Here is an 18,542-nt window from a genome sequence, read left to right as displayed (position 1 = left end):
CCAAGGGAGACTTTGGGTCTGAGGCTGCACTTGTTAGCCCAATGAGTTGCAAGACTGCAGCATGAAAAAATAGGGTAGGGCAGGGCTCCTCCTGCGAAGACAAAATGATTAGTTTAATCTATGAAGACAGGCTCAAAGGCAAGTTGTGCAGAGTAACTTTTCATCTTTTGAGACCTGGTAATACATGGCCTTTCTTAAAAGTCTTGCAAAAGAACAACTGTTGAGTGACAGTCTCCTGGCTTAACCATGCACATGGGTGTTTTGAGACACCTCAACATTAACAGGAGCTCTATATGGGTATAGGCATAGCTCCTGCAATTACTGACTCAGAGAATCTCACCACAGGACTCAGACTGGTGAGGAGCACACAGAAGGACCCCAGGTACCCCAGGTAGATACACTAGACTAAAGTGGCTGTTGACTCAGAAAGCTGTGGAAAGATGGGCAGAAGCTGCTGCTGGAAGAGTTCCTTGCTTCTCTAGGTAATGAAATGTGCTTTGCACAATGTGCAAGATACGGTTCCGTGTTACTTTATTTTAAACAACATTTATAACAATGCTTTTCTTATGGACGCCTCTAATTGCTCTTGCTGTCACTTATGTAATGTCTACTGTACTTACTGCTTCCTGAACTCTGACTTTATGGATCTAGAGGAAAAAGTGCTCCCAGAAGCCTGTGATCTTGGCATGACATCCACATGAGACTTTAAATTAGACACCTACAGTGAATGTTATATTGTTCAAAAATTCCACCTGGTGCTCTGCATAGTTTGGCGACATGCACTATAGGGGTTGCTGCAGAAGCTCACTGGCCCAAGAAAAAGTGCATCTGAAATTCAGAGTGCACAGATATTTTCAAAGCATTTCCAATGACAGATATTTGATACCATTCTCAGACAAAATACTCTGTCTCAAGCCTGCATTAACACCTATTTTTATTATTCTCATTACCAAAGCAAGAAAGTGCTCTCATTTGAAAGAATGACAGTTTGCATGTGAGGACATCACGGGTATTTTTGTTTGCTCTGCATTTTGTTCACAAGAAAATTTCTGTTGTGCCTTGCATCTGAGATATACTGCACATAGTACTCCCCCTTCCTGACTACCCAGAGGAGGCACACAATTTGCATGTCATACCCAGAAATATGTTGTACAGAAGATATTTATAGTGGAATTCATTCGAGTTTGGTAATAGGTTGAAATAACATTGGGGCTAGCTTTATAATACAGAACATTATGAGACATGGCATTCATTCCTCAGAGATGAGTCAAGAAGTTTCCATTAGCTTACAGGATACAATGATCATTATTATTAATGGTAACTACATGCCTCCATTCATATCATGGTGATGTTACTATGTCTATTAAATAATCTCTAGGGATTTCCAGCAAGTGTTTAAATAACTTAGGTCACCTCTCTACAATGGCGCTCAAACACTCTGTACAGGATGCATTTAAATGATATATCAGAGATTAGTACACTTCTGACTAGAGCACTCAAGACAACTGGTATCCAAAATATTGCACGTGTCCCAGTGTTGCAAATATCCACCGCAGAGGCAGCTTGAGCATCTGGGCTGCACCTTTTTCAGTCTAAACGGATGCATGATCCTGACTAACTGCCAGTCCACCAAGAGCTCAAGACAGAGTTAAGGTCCTGATGTTATTTTTGATCAGCCATATCAGGCAGCTTCCTGTTTCACCTTGCAGTAATTCTGAAACAAAAGCACAGATAAGAAATGCTGACCACCATCTCCACTTTACTAGGACAGCAACACACCTTAGCACAAAGGAAACCAGATTTTGGAGGCTAAACAAATTAGCACAAAAGAAATCAGATTTTGGAGGCTAAACAAATGTTCAAGAGCCTGCTTTTTAAAGATCTTAGCCATGTATTTAACCCAACAAAAAGAAGCAGCTCAGTTTTACAAGCCTAATATCAATGCAGTTGTTTTAATGAGTACAGTTTATTAGATCCCACCCAAGTTGTTATAGTGAAGAAGTTCTGGGGGAGAAGAGGAAAGCCTGCCCAAAAGAGACTCCACATGCCAGATTGACAATTATGTAAAACCAAAAATTGTTATTTTTGAGGCTCAAGCTTGCATATTTGGGCAAGCAGTGTGAAGCCACCAGGATTCAGAATTCCCTGCTGGAATTACCCTACCACATGCGCAGAGAGGACCTAGTGGAAGGGAATGAATAAAGGATTATCTTGGCTGCTCAGTGAAGATATCTATGCACTGGCTGTTCCTCCCAACAATATTTCAGTGTGGCTCAGTATCATTTCTGAGAGACAAAAGGATCTCCCAAAGGAGCATAAGTTAGCCAAAAAGCAGTGTTTACTTGCTACACTGCATATCAAGATGTAGTTTGGGATACTTATTGAAAAAGAGGTCATTTGAGGCAATCTCCTCAGATGCCCAGGCAAGGCAAAAGAATGGATAATTGTCCTCCGTGTAAGCCTGACCCTCTTCTCCCATCAGGTGTTTTCTGTACAAGTGGAAATGGAGGTAGTAGAGTCACATGACCACTTACTTTTAAGCCATCCTACCTTTTGTGTTTTCCACTACAGCCTAGATAAAGATTGTGGGGAGGTAGCCAACCAAGATAGCCCATCCCCATTCTGCACCTCACAGGTCAGGACACTGTTAGAATACAAAATGCCTCCCTCTCTCCTTCCCACTGCCTTGCCCAGTGGTCCCCATCCCTGCTTGCTTCCTATTACTGTAGGGGGATTGGGGTATGGGGACAGAACCTGATCCTTGATGTATTAAGTCTGCTGTAGCATGCTAATTAACTAGCATGCTCAGCCAGCCTCTGCATCTCGTGTATCAGCATCCCTGCACGTCAAAATGGTGGCAGGGGTGCTTTAACTAAAGCTCATTGAACAAACTTTAGTTAAGCACCCTTACTGCCATTTTGAAGCCCAGGGATGCTGATACCCAAAGATGCTGAGGATACTTTAATTAGAGCAGCTCTTGGAGCCACTCTAATTAAAGCTCCACCCCCAGAACATGTGTAAAAACATCTTGTATGATCTGGTCTACAGGCTAAACTAGGCAGCTCAGAATTGAAGGTGGCTGGCCCATGATGATACCCCCACCATGATAGAAAGGAGGCCAGCTGGAAGGAGCAGAACAGGTTGCGTAGGTACATGTTTAGGGGCGCTAACTCTGCCCATGTAGCCTGGCCCCTTGTCACCACCAGCACATCATCTCCCTCCTCTGAGCCTAGTAAAAGACTGTAGAAATACTGAAGCTCTTGGTTGCCCTGTTAAGGCCCCTGCCCTGCCTGAGGGAAAGCTGGCTCAATGATGCATCATGTGGGGTGGTCTTTGCTGCAGGGGCGCTTCCCTTCCTAAAGGGACTTTGTGCTGCTTCAGGACTCATCTGGACTTCTTTTGCCACCTTGCCCTTCCTCCCATGGCTTCAGTGGGAGGTTAGCATAGTCTCCTCACCCCGTGACTAACTAGAAGGACATCCTGGCATTGATAAAGTATTATGCAAGGGGACAGAGAAGTTAGAGCAACACACACTGGCTTGCCCTGGAATTGCCCTCCCCTCTGGCATGGTATGTAACAGGCAAAGTCTTGCTGCCTTTCAGTCTCCTGGCCCAGGCTCACAGCACTGGGAAACAGCTGAGTGACATCAAGAGGGCATACCTGGGCCACCCCAAACAGCCAGGAGTGGGGTAGGGGGTTGCCCCATTCTGCAAACCATACTTCCCAACAGACCATTGCCAGAGGCAGAAATGCCAAGGGGCATACAGAGCTCTGTGCCGGCTATGCACCAGCCTAGAATTTCTGAGGCCCCCCTCAAAGCCCTCCAACCTGTCAGCACCCCATTACACACTCGTGAAGGCACCAAATGACAGCCTACAGAGGAGGGAGTCCCAGGACCTCCAAGCAGCTACTGCTCCGTAGCTCAGGAGAAAGGGCAGGGGAATGGGCCCTTTTTGGTTCTGGCCACACTTCATGCCTACTCCACAATCCTGACTGCCCTCCCACTGGGCAGGACAAACCTCTCCTTAGCAGGGCTGGTAAGTGTCAGAGGCCCTAGTGAGGCAGCCCAGTCTGAGCGAATTGCCTCGGCAGCTGTACTTGTCTTGAGTCTCTGGCTAACAAGCTCTGCCCCAGCTAGTTAACTGGCTAGCTGACTGACATGGGAAGCCCTAAATAGTTACCAAACCCTTCAGACAAACAAGCTCAGCCTCAATGACAGTGTTGTACTAGCCAGAGGTATGTGGAGCACCTCAAGTTATTTACCTGGGACCGTTCTCTGGAGCATCAAGGTCAAGCATAACATATTTCCATTTTCCTGCTGCTGCCCTTCTCTCTTGCTCTCTATCTCTGTTGACCCTCCTAGCTAGATTTTTCTCTGTACTTCTTCTTCTTCCCTTTTGTGTAAATATGATTTCTGGGCAGGTTCTGCTGAAAGTGAATCTGTGCTGAAGCAAGCAGTAGTCATATCCAGAAGTTCCACATGTGGTCAGACCATAGTGCTGTTGCCAGGGAGGGGAAGAGTGCTCACTCACGGCCTGTTTCAGCTCTCTTGGGGCCTAGATCTACCTGTATTTCTGAGATCTCCTTCCCATCCTTAATACTTCACATAGGAGCAATATGGTGGTCTATATGGAAGAGGCTGAAGAGGGATCTGGAGACAGCATGGAGCAGAGTGGTAGGGTGCTGGAATACAGCTACTGACTTCCATAGATACTCCAGTCCATACAGGGAGGTGACTATCGTGCCGCTGGAATCAATGCTGAGTTCCTGTGGCTCTTCCCCCTGCGGGGCAGCAGCTCAAGCCCTTAGGTCCCTCCCTTGAGAGGACACTGGGCAGCAATTTCTGCAACAGGACTCTCTTGGCCTCTGTGTTGCCCAGAACACTGTGGCTGAGGCACTCCGGCCCAAGGGTAGGGGAGCTCCTATCTGAAAATCACATTTCCCTGGAAACCCTGGCACGGCTGACCCTGACACAAGCAGAAACTAATCGGATAGGAGCAGACAGCCGTGTTACTGCTTTCCTCCTGGGATTATGACCTAGACCATGCTTTGTGTAGAAATATCTGTAGTGCCTTCCCATGAATCAAAGTGAAACATCATTAGGGGACTGACATAAACATTCAAATTACTTATTGGCAGAAATAGGTTTAAAAATAGTTTTTTATGATAAACAAACTAACCTCATACAGGAAGTGAGCAAATGCTAAAAACCAGTATGTTGTAAGCTAGCCGGTAAAAGTACAAATTTGTTGTGCACAAAAGCACTAATCTCTCTTTCTTTTCTCTCTCCTTCCCCCCCTTATTTTTATAATTTTTTGCTTTCCATCCAATGCCACTGATAGAATTTAACAAAGAAGTGGATAATTCCAGTACAAAATGACTTGAGAATAAGACCTCTGTTAGTATTTGAGTAGGAGGCTACAGTTCTTTGGTTGTTCCATGAAGCAGGTTTTTTGCAGAATGGTCAGTTGTAAAACGCAAACACAGGATAATAAAATCTGAAACTGCCCCTACCAGAGACACCAGGATGTTTATCCTCTTTACAGCAGCAGAAGCTACAATTATACCTGATCACCAAGGATAAGCAGAGGAATATGCTAATAATATCTGTTCATTTTGGGAATAACCTGGGGCCCCACTATCATAATATATAAGCAACAAATATAATCATGTAGGATGATGTTGATCTCTTCACAGAAAGCTCTGCTTTTTTGGCTTTCCCAGGTTCAAAAGTTTTAGGTTTTGCAATAGCCACACATAAGGAATTACAGGAAAAATAAAACAAATCTGTTAAAATCTAAACAAAACAGGGGGCAAGATTGTGCATATAAACAGGATTGTACATATAAAGCAAATTAAACTTACTCCCAAGTGATACACGTTGGATATTCTCCTACTCCTGTCCCCAGGTTCTTACAAAGACAGTCATCAAGCTAGGTATCCACCATAAAATTCTGTAATCCTATATGAAAAGAAGTAGTAGAAAAATAGAAATATCTTAGCATGAAAGGAAGGGCCACTTAGAATTTCAACCGATCTATTCAAGTAATAGTAGTATTTGGTCATCTGCACACAAATCTTAAAATAGAACCAAACTGCAATTCAAAATAATGTTTTAATTGTGAACCCAATATTTTAGCATGTTTGGACTTCAAAAGGTATTTGCTACTGCTACTGCAAAGGTTAAACATTTTTCCTACCGAAACTTAAGTGTGGGTTGTGAAAGAACATGTTAATATACAAAATTTCCCCGGGGCTGCTCTTGTATTATCACCAAAGCCATCAAGTTTCAGTTTGAGTTATTTGTATTTATTTATAAAAACAAAGATTAAATAAGTAGAACAAAAACAAAAACCTCATCCTAATTTCTGTTCTAAACCTGATTTATTAAGACAAGGAACACTACATTTTAGCAGATAAAAAGATTTTCTTGCTTTCAGAAAATAAGTTACAGGATTTACACAGCTGGGAACACTGTATTCACAAAGCTTAGTATGTCTTATAAGGAAAACTGCCATGGGTATGAACACTGAATCATGTTAGATCCCGTCCTATTCCTTCTTTCTTATGAAACAAAATATATACATTTAACATGAAAATTCGTTCACTACTTTTTTAAAGAGGTTTGATTAAAGAGACATGCAAGTACACAGAAATTATTCACCGGCACAACTACACTTTGCAAGCAATAAAACAAATGTAATCAAAACTAGTCAGATTCAAAGGTTGCTGCTTGAACAAAACTCTTTTTAGCAATTAAAAAAAAAAATCAAAGAAAAATACAAAGAGCAGGACATTGCACTTCATTTTAGACACAGATGCTAGCTTTATCATAACTTTCCAGCAGATGAAGCAGAGCTTTTAAATTATATTTGTAACATGTGAATGTCAGTAGCATTTGCTTTCAGACAGGCAGCCTAACCATTTCATTTAGAAATGTTTTAATCACAAAGCACCTGATAAAGAAAGACATTTTCTTTTCATGTGTTATTTTCATCGTTACAGAATGAGTTAAAAACACACAAAAAAGAACTTTAGTGGTCTTGTAGTCTTTAACGTGTTGTTTTTCTATACATTTTATGTTGTTGGCTTTTGTTATCAGTAACATCTGCAATTGTGGCCAATTCTGTCATGCTGTAGGGCAGACCGACATCTTGTTCCCAAACTGTTTGCAACCTTTGAGCTATGGTACAGTATCAACTACAGTTTAGAGAAAAGCCACAGCACAATGAGAAAAGAAGTGTAAATTTAATCCAAAAGTAACCACTATACTGAGCTTTTTAAAAGGGCAAGCGAGATATTAAAATCTTTGTGTGTCTGAGGCTAAATTCAGACCACTCTTCAAAGTCTAGAAAATATCAGTGGTCTTCTTTAGCATATTGTTTGTTTCAAATTTCCTGCATATCCCCATTTTGCCAGTTGTCACAACTATTGTTACTTCAGAAGATCTTTATTTGGATGCTTAAACATACTTTTCACCAGCTATTTTTCGAACTGTAATACCAAGCTGTAATACCAAGACTACTGAGACCTCATTTGGTAAATGCCATGTGAATGAAATCAGTTAAGCGGTTATTTACCACTGAAAATAAATGACACCAACATAGTGCATATTGGATATTAATATCGAAACCAAACAGCAAACTAATACCACAGATTCACGGTATTTAAAAATAAAATGAAAGTAATTCAAGTCAAATACAAACTTTTACCATACATTTTTCACAGAATTTAAATGTAGAAACCAAATTAAATTGTTGTTAACCCACAGAAACTGATACGGCTTAATTTTTCATTTTGCTAGCTTAGCTTGTGCACCCAGATTGAGACAAAGCCAAACAACCATTTTCCAGAACTCAGAAAGGATTGCGTCTGGAAAACGATGAGTCTATCTAGTGCTGCAATAGAGACAACTACTGTAAAAGCTTAATTCCAGGCTAGGCAATATCTGAAATAGTAACAAGTCTTCTCAGCCTTTCAAAGCACTAGCATCTCCCACACAGATACACTTTGTCTCAGATTGAATCAAGGAGAAATGACACATTCTGAAACCATTCTGTAAAGCTCCCCTTTCCTGACAATTGTGTTGCATTCAGAATCAAATTTGAAGTGTTTCTGAAAAGTTCAAACGGTTTCTAAAAATGGACACGCAAAAACAACCCAGACATATTTTATAGCATTCACAATAATTTCCTTTCATTCGAAGTGGGACACTATTCCTCAGCATTTAACGTAGAAAGAAGTCTATTATAAACCTAACCATTACTGTTAAAAAACAACACCCTTTTTCATATAAAATTTACTACCAAATCCTTAGTTCTGTCTTATCATTCCCCACTTACCCCTGAAATCCCAGTGTAATAGTTATCAGTTTTTTGTTTAAAAATTTTATACAGTTCTCCAATATTCTCTCCACTTCCTGTGACAAAGCAAAGCATATTTAATTTGAAATTTAATCTTCTTCTATCAATCCTTGATAATGACCAAAGAACACACAGAAACAAATTACCAAAATTTTACTAGTCAAATAAAACTGATGCCGTCTGATTTCTGTGCTACTTTTTGTAAAGTCATTTCATTTAGAACAGAAATGAACCAGCATTTCAGTTTCTAAAGTAATTTAAGAAATAATCAAAGAAAAGTGTAAGATAATCAGGCAAGCCTATTTGAATACTGAATGCAAGGGACTGAATGTTTTAAAACTACTGTGTTAATTTAATCTTTTTATTTCTCTAAGACTGCATTGCATGCTTCTACCTAATCAAACTTCCCTTGAGGTAATTATGATAAAAATAGAGTTTTAAATCACTCCTGAAATGTATAGAGTTAATCTAAACTCAAATTTTGACTCATCCATTTCTATGATGCATGATTACATATAGTCTGTTGTACTAATATTTGCCACTCACTTGAAAAGAATATTAGCCCACTCGCAAGATTTAGGAAATCATTTTAATTTGAGTCATGTGGAAACAGTGAAACATGACACTACCTTGAAAGCAGGGTATGCATAAAAGAGCACTTCACTTTAAAACACACGGTTCACCACATGTGAAGAATCCAGAATACTGGATATTTTCAAACACAGTGAATTAGAACATTTCAAGGGAACACATTTCTTGATAGCACAGTAGCTTAGCTACCTAAAGCTTGCAAATAGGCATTATTTTGCTGCTGTATAAATTGTTTTTGGGATTAAGATTAAAGGAAAACTTTTAAGGGAAAAAGGAGCCTAATATGTGATCTAAATAACTTTGATCTCTTACATGTTCAGAGCACATATATTTTGAGTATAAACAGTTGCTAGAGATACTGTTGAGATACAGTCCCTCCTTTAAATGCATCGAAGCAATTGTTCTGACTGTCCTGTACAGTAACCTCAGTGATGGCTTAATTCCACTGCAGCCGTAAAATATAACAGCTGTCCTGAAAATGAAACACATCTGGAAAATTGTACGAGGAGTTTCACAAAGTTTTAGAAATTTCTTCTATATAAAATTAACCTAAAAATTATATATTCGTAATGTGCTAAATATCTGGACATGTTTTGATGCATTAAATCTTGAAATGAATACTTGATAAAATTCACATCTTGAACTCAGGCTATGGTGGCTGGGTTTTTTTGTAGCCAAACACACTAATAAAATTGATAGTAGGTGCTGGTTAACAATATAAGCTATTAAGCAGCATACATCAAATAATTTCTTGGTTTGTGTCTGGGTGACAAAGATCATGCCTAATATTAAATATTCCCTCTTTGTTTGTGGCACACCTTAATGTTCCTTGTCTGTTGAAATGTTTTGCTGAATTCAGTTTGTAACTGTTGACTCTCAGGTATAGGATGCCAATGTTTTCATCAAAGCTAGCTGAAAACAAAACTGAGAAACATCTTGTGGTTTTACAAAATGTATTTACATAAAAATATATTTTAAAAAAGTTTTGGTTATTGTGAGAGAAGTCATTTATGGCATGTGATGTACCTGACATTTAAAAGGGTTTATCATGTATGTCAGATTCACACATTACCTATATTTATCTTTAGATGAAATTCTACTGAAAGAGTTTTTATCGGACAAGCTTTGCCTGTTTTAAATTTGAAAGATTTTCTGTATTTGCTCTGTATTTCTCTGCCTAAACAATATTTTAACAAATAGACATGGATTACAAGAGGAAATCTACACCAAGGCGGAGACCACCGAGTTAACCACAGGGCATAAATTATGGGAAAATACAGAGAATCAGCAGAATGTTAATATATATGGAGTAGGACATGGCACGTGCCACTGGACAGTTGATTATTCATCTGGCCTTGAAGAGACATGTTAGTGAATTAACATAATATTGCTTTACTTAAAATTATCTGAAAATTGACAGATAGAAGGAATACCCAATAATGAATGTGATGTAAACATTAAATCAAATATCTCCTTTAATGTTGTTTCAGAGAGCTAAATATGCATTTTAAATGTATCAACATAAAGTTGCTGTAGATGATAAACTGCATAAAAAACCACTGCTGTGTGCATTTTCCCTCAAAGATGAATCATATGACATGAGCTTAAAAAAATATATTCAATGTCGCTGAACACCAACACTCTTTTCCATCCCCTCATTAGGTCGTAAAAATTCTTAGCTGCCTATCAGTAATATCAGTTGCCATGTACATAGTCCATCTACTGCAGGACTTGCCAAGCAAGACTCAGGCCCCAATCCAGCAACTTGATATCTGCAACCGTAGTTATTTGCCTTCCCAGAGGTCTGTGGGGATTTGTGAAGCCGCTAGCAAAAGCCCAATTTATCACACTGCAGGACCATGGCCCAACATTAGCCATGCACTTGTTTTAAGCCAGCAAGGAAAACTTCTTGACAAGAACAAAAAGCAATATTGTTATGCTAGCTAAAACTCTATTGCTTAAATTAGTTTGTATAGGAATAGAATCATAGCAAAGCCTATATAAATATACCATAAGCCTCCCCAATGTTTTTAGTGATGAATCAGAATCATAGCAGGATTAATTCCTCAACAACAAGAGGAGAGACCTGATAATGCAAGAACATGAAAAGAAAATAAATGGAACACCAGAGACAATCATTGGATATTCGTTTCTTTTTAGGAACAAACCCTACAATGTTACTTGCACCCTACGGTGACAGTGATTCTTGCCCATTTGCACTATTTTTCTTAAGTACTTAATTTTCCCTCTGAGGCTTTCACTCACTGTTTTTCAGTTGCTTTACTTAAAGTGTTTGTCCCCATTATCCATGTTTTAGATATTCCTCAACAATTTAGTAAATTTTGCCGTTGAGCTCAGTGCCAGATTTAGGCTTAAGCTATTTAAGCTACAGTTTAGGGCCTCACAATATGAGGGGACTCTAAATAAGAAAGAAAACCTGACTCAATATCAAGTTTTATAATAATAAGCAATTGGTAAATAAAGGAGATATGGGAAAATTACTCTCTAAATATGGACATTTTCGTTCTAATATGACAAAATATACATATATTGGATTATTTTTATGGTATGGGGCCTCTTAAACGGAACATAGTTTAGGGCCTCAGCATGTCATAATCCGGCACTAGCTGAGCTGAAATATTATCTTGGGGTTTATTCTCTTGCCAATGCACAAAGGAACTCAGCTGCACAGAGACATGAGAAACCCCATTCTGTCATCTTCCTTGAGTATTTTGGCCCTGTTTAGAACTAACCCTTGCAGAAGTGCATGCTGATTAATATCACTTTGGAGTTGGGAATGAAGCTGAATTAATGTATTCTTGCTTTAGGGGAAGGACAGCATGTGCAGTTAAGTGTCTGCATCGACATGTGCACACCATTTACTGTGCAGTAAATTAGGCTTCTGCGCAGTTTCCTAGTACCAAGAAATACAGGTACTAGATTAACTGTGCATTAGCTATTGCACAGTAGCAGTTGCACATGTAGACAGCTGACCAGGAACAAGTTGCTCCCTATCAGTGCAGACAGCAGAAGGCAGGGGGGAACTGTCCCGCTTGTGAGCCCTGTGCCAAGTGGGACTCGCCTGACTCACCACAGGACAAGGGGAACTGTCTCGCTTGTGGAGCAGCTCTTGGCCAGCCCCATGTTGAGTGGGGCTTGCGGGTAGATGCCCCCCAAGTGGTACAGTTTCCCACTCCCCAGCCCAGGCCTGACCCCTCTGCCAGCCCAGGACTGGCACCCAGGGGAACTGCGAGCACCCCCTGGCTGCTGCAGAGGGCAGAGCAGGGCTGGAGCAGCCCTGTACTGACCTGCTTCCATCAAGAACAAATCTGCACGTGTAGATGTGTTCCTGGCCACATGTTGATGTGCCTTAAGGTACTGCAGAGTAACCTTAATGTGCATTAATTGCATGTGTAGATACACCCACTATATCATATGACTCCTAGATGTAAAGATCAGAAGGGATCAGTATAAACATTCAGTCTGACTTCTGTAACACAGACAAGAGAATTTTACCTGGTGATTTTTGCAGCAAGTATGTAATGCAGTATAACAGATGCAATAAAATCCACCCCCTTCCCTCAACATTCACTGCTTTAAATTGAAGGTTTGTCTACATGTGGCACATCTACGTGAGACATTTACTATGGAGCTGCCTAATTAGCTCCACAGTAAAGTCTCAGCATCTACACATGAGGCCCTATTAGGTCACAACTAATGAACTCTGTCATAGGTTAATACTTGTAAACAAAAGTACTATCCTATAGTGGCATTATTTAGTGCACAGATGCTGACAGGGCTGGCTGGGGCATGAAGGTGCTCCAGTGAAGGGGCTGCCTGCCAGCTAGTCCCTCACTGAAGCACCCTTGTACCCCAACCTCCCCTCCACTGCACATTGAGCCAGGTTGTAGCAGTCCTAGGCTGGCAAGCTGACCCCCTGGATCCTTGCCAGCTGGGGCTCCTCTGACCTGGCTCAACGTATTGTGGTCCTGGGTGCACATGTAAACAAGACAGCTGAGAGCAACAAACTTTTAGTGCGATATGCGCCAGAGTTTATTGCGTTGCATTAATTTCATGTGTAGATGTGCCCATGGAGATTTTAGTGCACAGTAAAGGAGAGTAAAGGAGATTTACAGCTCACTAGCCACTCTGCAGTCATTCCTGTGGAGACACCCTTAGGACCAGATTGTATTACACTTATTAGGTGCATAAGTGGACTTGGATGCTTACATGTGATTCTATTCCACTTTGCTCAGGTCAAATAATTAATACAAAAGGTAGGTACAACTTCTTCCTCCTTGCTGTTTTTTTGTGATTCAGTCGAAAGGGTCAAGTGACCATGTGTTACAAGAATAGATGCATTCATGGATTTTCAGGGACTTCAGGGTGGAACAGAATCACACTTAGGTGCCTAAATTTACTCCCCCCCCACACATAGAATAAAACTTGGCTTTTAGCGCAACAAGGCTGTCTTTGTGCAAAGTAGTTTACTTGATTTGAAAGTGGAATAAGCCACCTCACAATAAGGGCTCATCCACATAGTGACATTTGGGAAAATTAATCTGTGTTAACAAAAAATATATGTAAATGTAAAGTAGAAATGAAATAAACTATAAGAAATGAATGTCTCTGGGCTTTAATGAAGTTTAAACAATCTGCTTTAAAAGCTAATTCAAATTCATTTCCCTGTGTGTCCCTATATAGACAAGTTCTTTGTCCGTGATAAAGTGTCTACACAGAAGGTTAGTGCAGAATAGACTAGAATTCTGTAAATTCACACCCTCTCACACTGGTTTACCCACATGTACAAGCCCAGAGGAACTGGGGACCAGCTCCCAGAGTCCTCTGCCGTGAGTGGAAGCCATAAAGCCAGATATTTAAAGGGTTAGAGAGCCTGAAGTTGCAGAGTAGTGGTTTGTGAGATTTTGAAAATCTCTGTGGGTACCTATCTGTATCTTCATATACCTGAATATTGAATATTCTGGTCCTCAGCACCTCTCACAATCAAGCCAAATGGTTAGGTGGCTAATTTTAGCTCTGCAGGTTAGAAAATTCTGGCCACAGTCCTAAGTCAGACTGATTAGCATTCACCTTCACACAAAAAGATCTAGTGCTTCCCATTTTGCCCATGGCACAAAATAAAGAGTTTACTGGCATCTTAACTGGTCCTATATTGCAACTTAACACTTAATGTCATGCCTTGCTAATTCTTTTTCTAAATGTTTGGAGTTGAGACATCACAAATGATTTTTGGAGCAACTTCATTTACCCTCAGGATTGCTTTCACATCTTAATGGTAAGGAATAAGCTATGTTCACTTTCAAGAATAAAAGTCATGCTTGAGAGCATAGGATCAATTAAGCAAACACTGAGTGAATATGACAAGCACCATCACAAAAGCATCCCCATAAATATATATTCTAAAGACACTAGGAATGTATTTCTCTGTCACCCTTTTTATCAGAAATGGTTTGGACGATTGAAATCAAAAATATATTTTCCTTGCAAACTTTGTTCCTTGATCAGCCGCAGTAGTTTGTGATTGAAAGTAGCTAACAACTGTTGGGCCAATGGTATTTCTGATATTGATGCAAGGCCAAAACACTTTTGTTTTAAATGTGTAATACATTGCTTTAACAAGATGAGCAGGTGAAATCATGGACTGGATCATCCTACAAGTTCCCCATGAGAAGCAAATGTGAAATGAGCAATAATAGCTGGAGCACCTTGCAGTTTTATAGCCCAATGAGTTTCAGTCTACCTATCCAGATCTTTCTATGTATTACTATGGAGATACACCATGTGCTAATGCAAGGTACACATCTATTGTGATTTCTTTTACTGCAACTTTAGGCCCTGGTCTTGCACTGACAGCTGCCTGGGGTACCTGTCCCTTGGGGCCTTCCTGCACAGGTAATGTTCTTAGAGGGAAGGGCATGTGTTTGTGCTGTCACAGGACTGGAGTGAATTCTCTCCTGGGTCAGCTCGGGGTATGGTTTCCAACTGTCCATAAATTTATGGACAACACAGTGAGGAGAGTGGTTGGGGGTATCAGGGTGTGGGGATGAGCAGAAGACCCTTGGGGTGGGGGCATCACAGTATAAAACTGTATCACAGTCAAGTATAAGCGAGACTATTGATGGTTTGGATTTCATTTAATGTTGAATGGTTAAGGGTTTTCTTTATGGTCATGTTTGTTCCCTTTCCCCCTGTAATAAAACCTGTTTTAGTTTAACATTACTTGCCAGCGGGGAAGATTGTTCACATTAAAATATTTAGTTAAAATTTGTTTTTTCTAGCTTCTAGGTGTGGGGCACAAGCTAGATTTCAAAAACTGGTGTTAAAAAACCCTTAAATTTGAATCTGGCCATTGTTACTGCCATCAAGAGGCCAGCAAAAGGATTACATTTACATTATGTAAAACACATGTCAGTGAAAAAAGTTTCATTATCAGTAAAAAGGTTGCAGATTGTCAGGGGAAAAAAATTGGATTAGCAATCCTGACTGGGAGTGAGGTTTGACTTTCATTGGAAAACCAAAGTGAAGGGAGCACTAGGAGAAGTTGCTGATGAAAGGCTGAAAATATCTATAATGGTGCAAGCAGGTCATTGGGCACCTGTTGGAGGTAGCATGGTATCCTATCCCATGGTGGTCTCATCCAGCCAGGCAGCGGCCAAAGCAATTTTTTGTGTCCAATTCCAGCAAAAACTGGGAAATGCATTGGCAGGTTGGAGCTAATTCAGTGCAGCTGAGCCTGATTAGGCTCCGTACCTCAAGGCAGAGTTGGACTGTACCCTTGGGAAGAACACTTTGGGCTCCAGTTAAACTGCTGCCAGGGCAGAAGGTGCCAAGAACACACCAGTGAGAGTGTGCTGGCTTGTCTGTCTCCACTGGGTTTGGGGCTTGTGACTAAGAAGCTACTCAGAGGAAGACAGCTGCTAATACCAGCTTTTGCCAAGTTTAGATTAATTTTGGTTAAACCAAACCCCAGAAATCAACCCAGAATTCCAGAGAGGGATTTTTGGGTTTAAATCTGAACTCTTGGCAGCCAGCCTCCCCTCAGCAACACAGTCCTGCTGCTGGAGAGAGAAATTGGTTGACAGACTGGCTTGCTGAACTCATGGCACAAGAGACAGGGCATAGATGCTTGCAGACTGGAGGAAAAAAGAGCATTTATCCTAGAGCTTCTATAGCTCCCTTAGAGCCATGCCGGTCCCCTCACACCATGTACTTCCACAGGAATCAATGCTTTCAGGTAAGTAGCCCCAGCAAGGCATGTCCTATCTTAACACACAACATGTAGGAGAGACCAAACAACAACTGTGCACCAGAATGAATGCACAGCGGAAATCCATCAAAGACAGAAATACCCAATTACCGGTGGGGGCACATTTCTCACAGGAGGGCCACTCTCTCTCCAATCTCTCAGTCCTGATCCTCAAGGGAAACTTACACAATACTTCCCAGAGACCAGCCTACGAACTCCATTTCATCAACCTGCTGGATACTAGAGATCATGGACTAAACATAGACATTGGATTTTTGATACATTACAATCTGCCTGGCAACTGACTGCCCAGCCCAGCCCAGCCCCTGGTTTCTTTACTTTTCATTCCATCCAGGAAGAGCACACACCGACTGCTGAAACTTCCTCAGCCTGATGAAGGGTTTTTGAACCTGAAAGCTTGCTTAATAACTATTCTCCAACCATTTGGGTTGGTCTAATAAAAGATATCAAATTCACCCAAGGAACCTTGTCTGCCTATGTCCTTAGACCAACATGGCTACAACCTAAACCCCTGCAACATTACCCAGAGCACTTCAATCAACCTTCAGACTTTACCAGTGATGTACTCAGCTATAGCAGCCTCTGCTTTCTCACCCTGGCTCTCCCCCGCCTGCTGCTTTCCCAGCTGGGGGGGGAGCAGGCGGGCGGGGTCCTAGCCACTTTTGCCTGTCCCAGCTGGGCTGTACAGGGGCTAGGCTCAGCTGGGGATGGAGCCCAGATAGCAGCAGTGGGGATGTGGGATTGGGCATGGAGAGGAAACTACTCTCCCACCGCTCTGTTGCCACTGTCCCCATCCAAAGTTGAGCCCAGACCTCATGCCACCCCTCCGGGGAAGAAATGGCTCCAGAGCTTCCCCTGCTCCTGGGACAGCATGGAAAGAAGGAGCAAGAGGCAGGGGGGAGGGGAAGGGGCTGAGGAGGGGACATGCCTCTGACCACCAAAGAGAAGGGAGGAGGGGTTTTCACCTGTTTTAGAGACTTAAAAATGTCCCCAGAGGCTCCTGTGGTGCACCCAATCCAAAAGGGGTGTGCACCTACACCACTGTGTTTCCCCCCAACCCCCCGATCTGCCCCTGGAGCCTGCTTGGGCCCCATCCGAATGAGCTGTAGCAATGGAACAGGTTTGGAGCCAGCATTGCACTGGACCCCTGTGGCCTCTTCAATTTGGAAATTTCCAAGTTACTTCCAAAAATGAAGTAAAAAAATGCATTGGCATGAGATCCCATAGGAAACCACATGCAGATCAGACTGTGTAACCCTTATGGCAGAAGGTGGGCAGGGTAATGGATTCAGTTAGTTTCCTATAGAAACCATGCCTGAATCTGAACTAGAGGGGAGTCCAAAATGTCTGAAAAATACTGCACATACAAAGCCAAAGTTTGTTACCTGCTTCTTTCATTCATACTAAACTGAATGTATGTAGAATCTCTTTTTCCAAGTCAAAATTTGAAGTTAGAGTTTCCAATGTTCAGGGTAGTTTTATTCACCCTTGTTCACCCTGATTTCCAGTAGTACTGCTAATTTGTGTGCTGTGTACCTGCAGAATAGAAAAAATAACAAGGTGGTTTTCCGAATTGGTAGCTGAGCTGTGTTTCCAAAGGATGGTTTGAATTGGAGTTAGCCCAGAAAATTATCATCAAGTGCTTCATTACTGTACTTTGGGCTGCACTTTCTCTTAGTTAATCTTTGAATCATTACCCTATTGCTAGTAAAAACATTGTTTTCATAATTGCATTTCTGCTTTCCTTGTTTCTATCATAAGTGGCAATAGTATTTTCAACTCAGTGGTTTCTTTAAGCAAACCTATTCCTTCATTTCTGAGTCATTCTGAAATAGTTTTAAATCTCTCTTAGGCAGCTAGTGAAAAAACACTACTGTGGCATAGTTACAGCAGCTTGATTTGTTTGAGCACAGGTACTGTGACAAATACCTGATCAACATGAAATCAGACTTGTTTTGACATCTAGGAGGACTTTTTCTAAACAAGCAGTTGTTTTCTTAGTGTCTCTACAAACACCTGCTGTACTAACTGATCTTGCAACTGTGAGGGGAAAACACTAATTTTAAGGAAATGCAAATTTATTCCTTAGAGTTCTTATGATCTGTGAGATGCAAAATATTAGAAGTGTAAGGTGAAAATTTTCCAAAAGGAAAAAAATATCTCTGCACTCAAAAACCTCAATTCTACCACCAAATGCTTGAGTATAACTTCTGCAGAAGTCACTCCAACACCGGCTTTTTTTGTACCAGGACCCTTTTGTAAACATCAATGGCCAGTCCTGATCCAGTGCCCCTCACTCA

The 18,542-nt window shown here is 41.1% G+C and overlaps 1 long non-coding RNA gene across 2 annotated transcripts in view; it reads right to left on the bottom strand.

The window, feature by feature from the left end:
• Window positions 1–917: 917 nt before the first annotated feature.
• The window catches only part of LOC109281312 (uncharacterized), a 68,357-nt gene continuing 50,732 nt past the window's right edge, over window positions 918–18,542 (bottom strand). For both annotated transcript variants that reach the window (XR_002087919.2, XR_002087918.2), the window contains 2 exons: window positions 5,866–5,962; window positions 918–1,714 (listed from right to left, as the gene is read on the bottom strand). This is a non-coding gene — a long non-coding RNA (uncharacterized LOC109281312). The remainder of the gene's footprint in view (window positions 1,715–5,865; window positions 5,963–18,542) is intronic.

This window comes from Alligator mississippiensis, chromosome 1, assembly GCF_030867095.1.
Source record: "Alligator mississippiensis isolate rAllMis1 chromosome 1, rAllMis1, whole genome shotgun sequence".
Classification (NCBI taxonomy): domain Eukaryota; kingdom Metazoa; phylum Chordata; order Crocodylia; family Alligatoridae; genus Alligator; species Alligator mississippiensis.
This window is presented reverse-complemented; position numbering and strand designations above follow the sequence as displayed.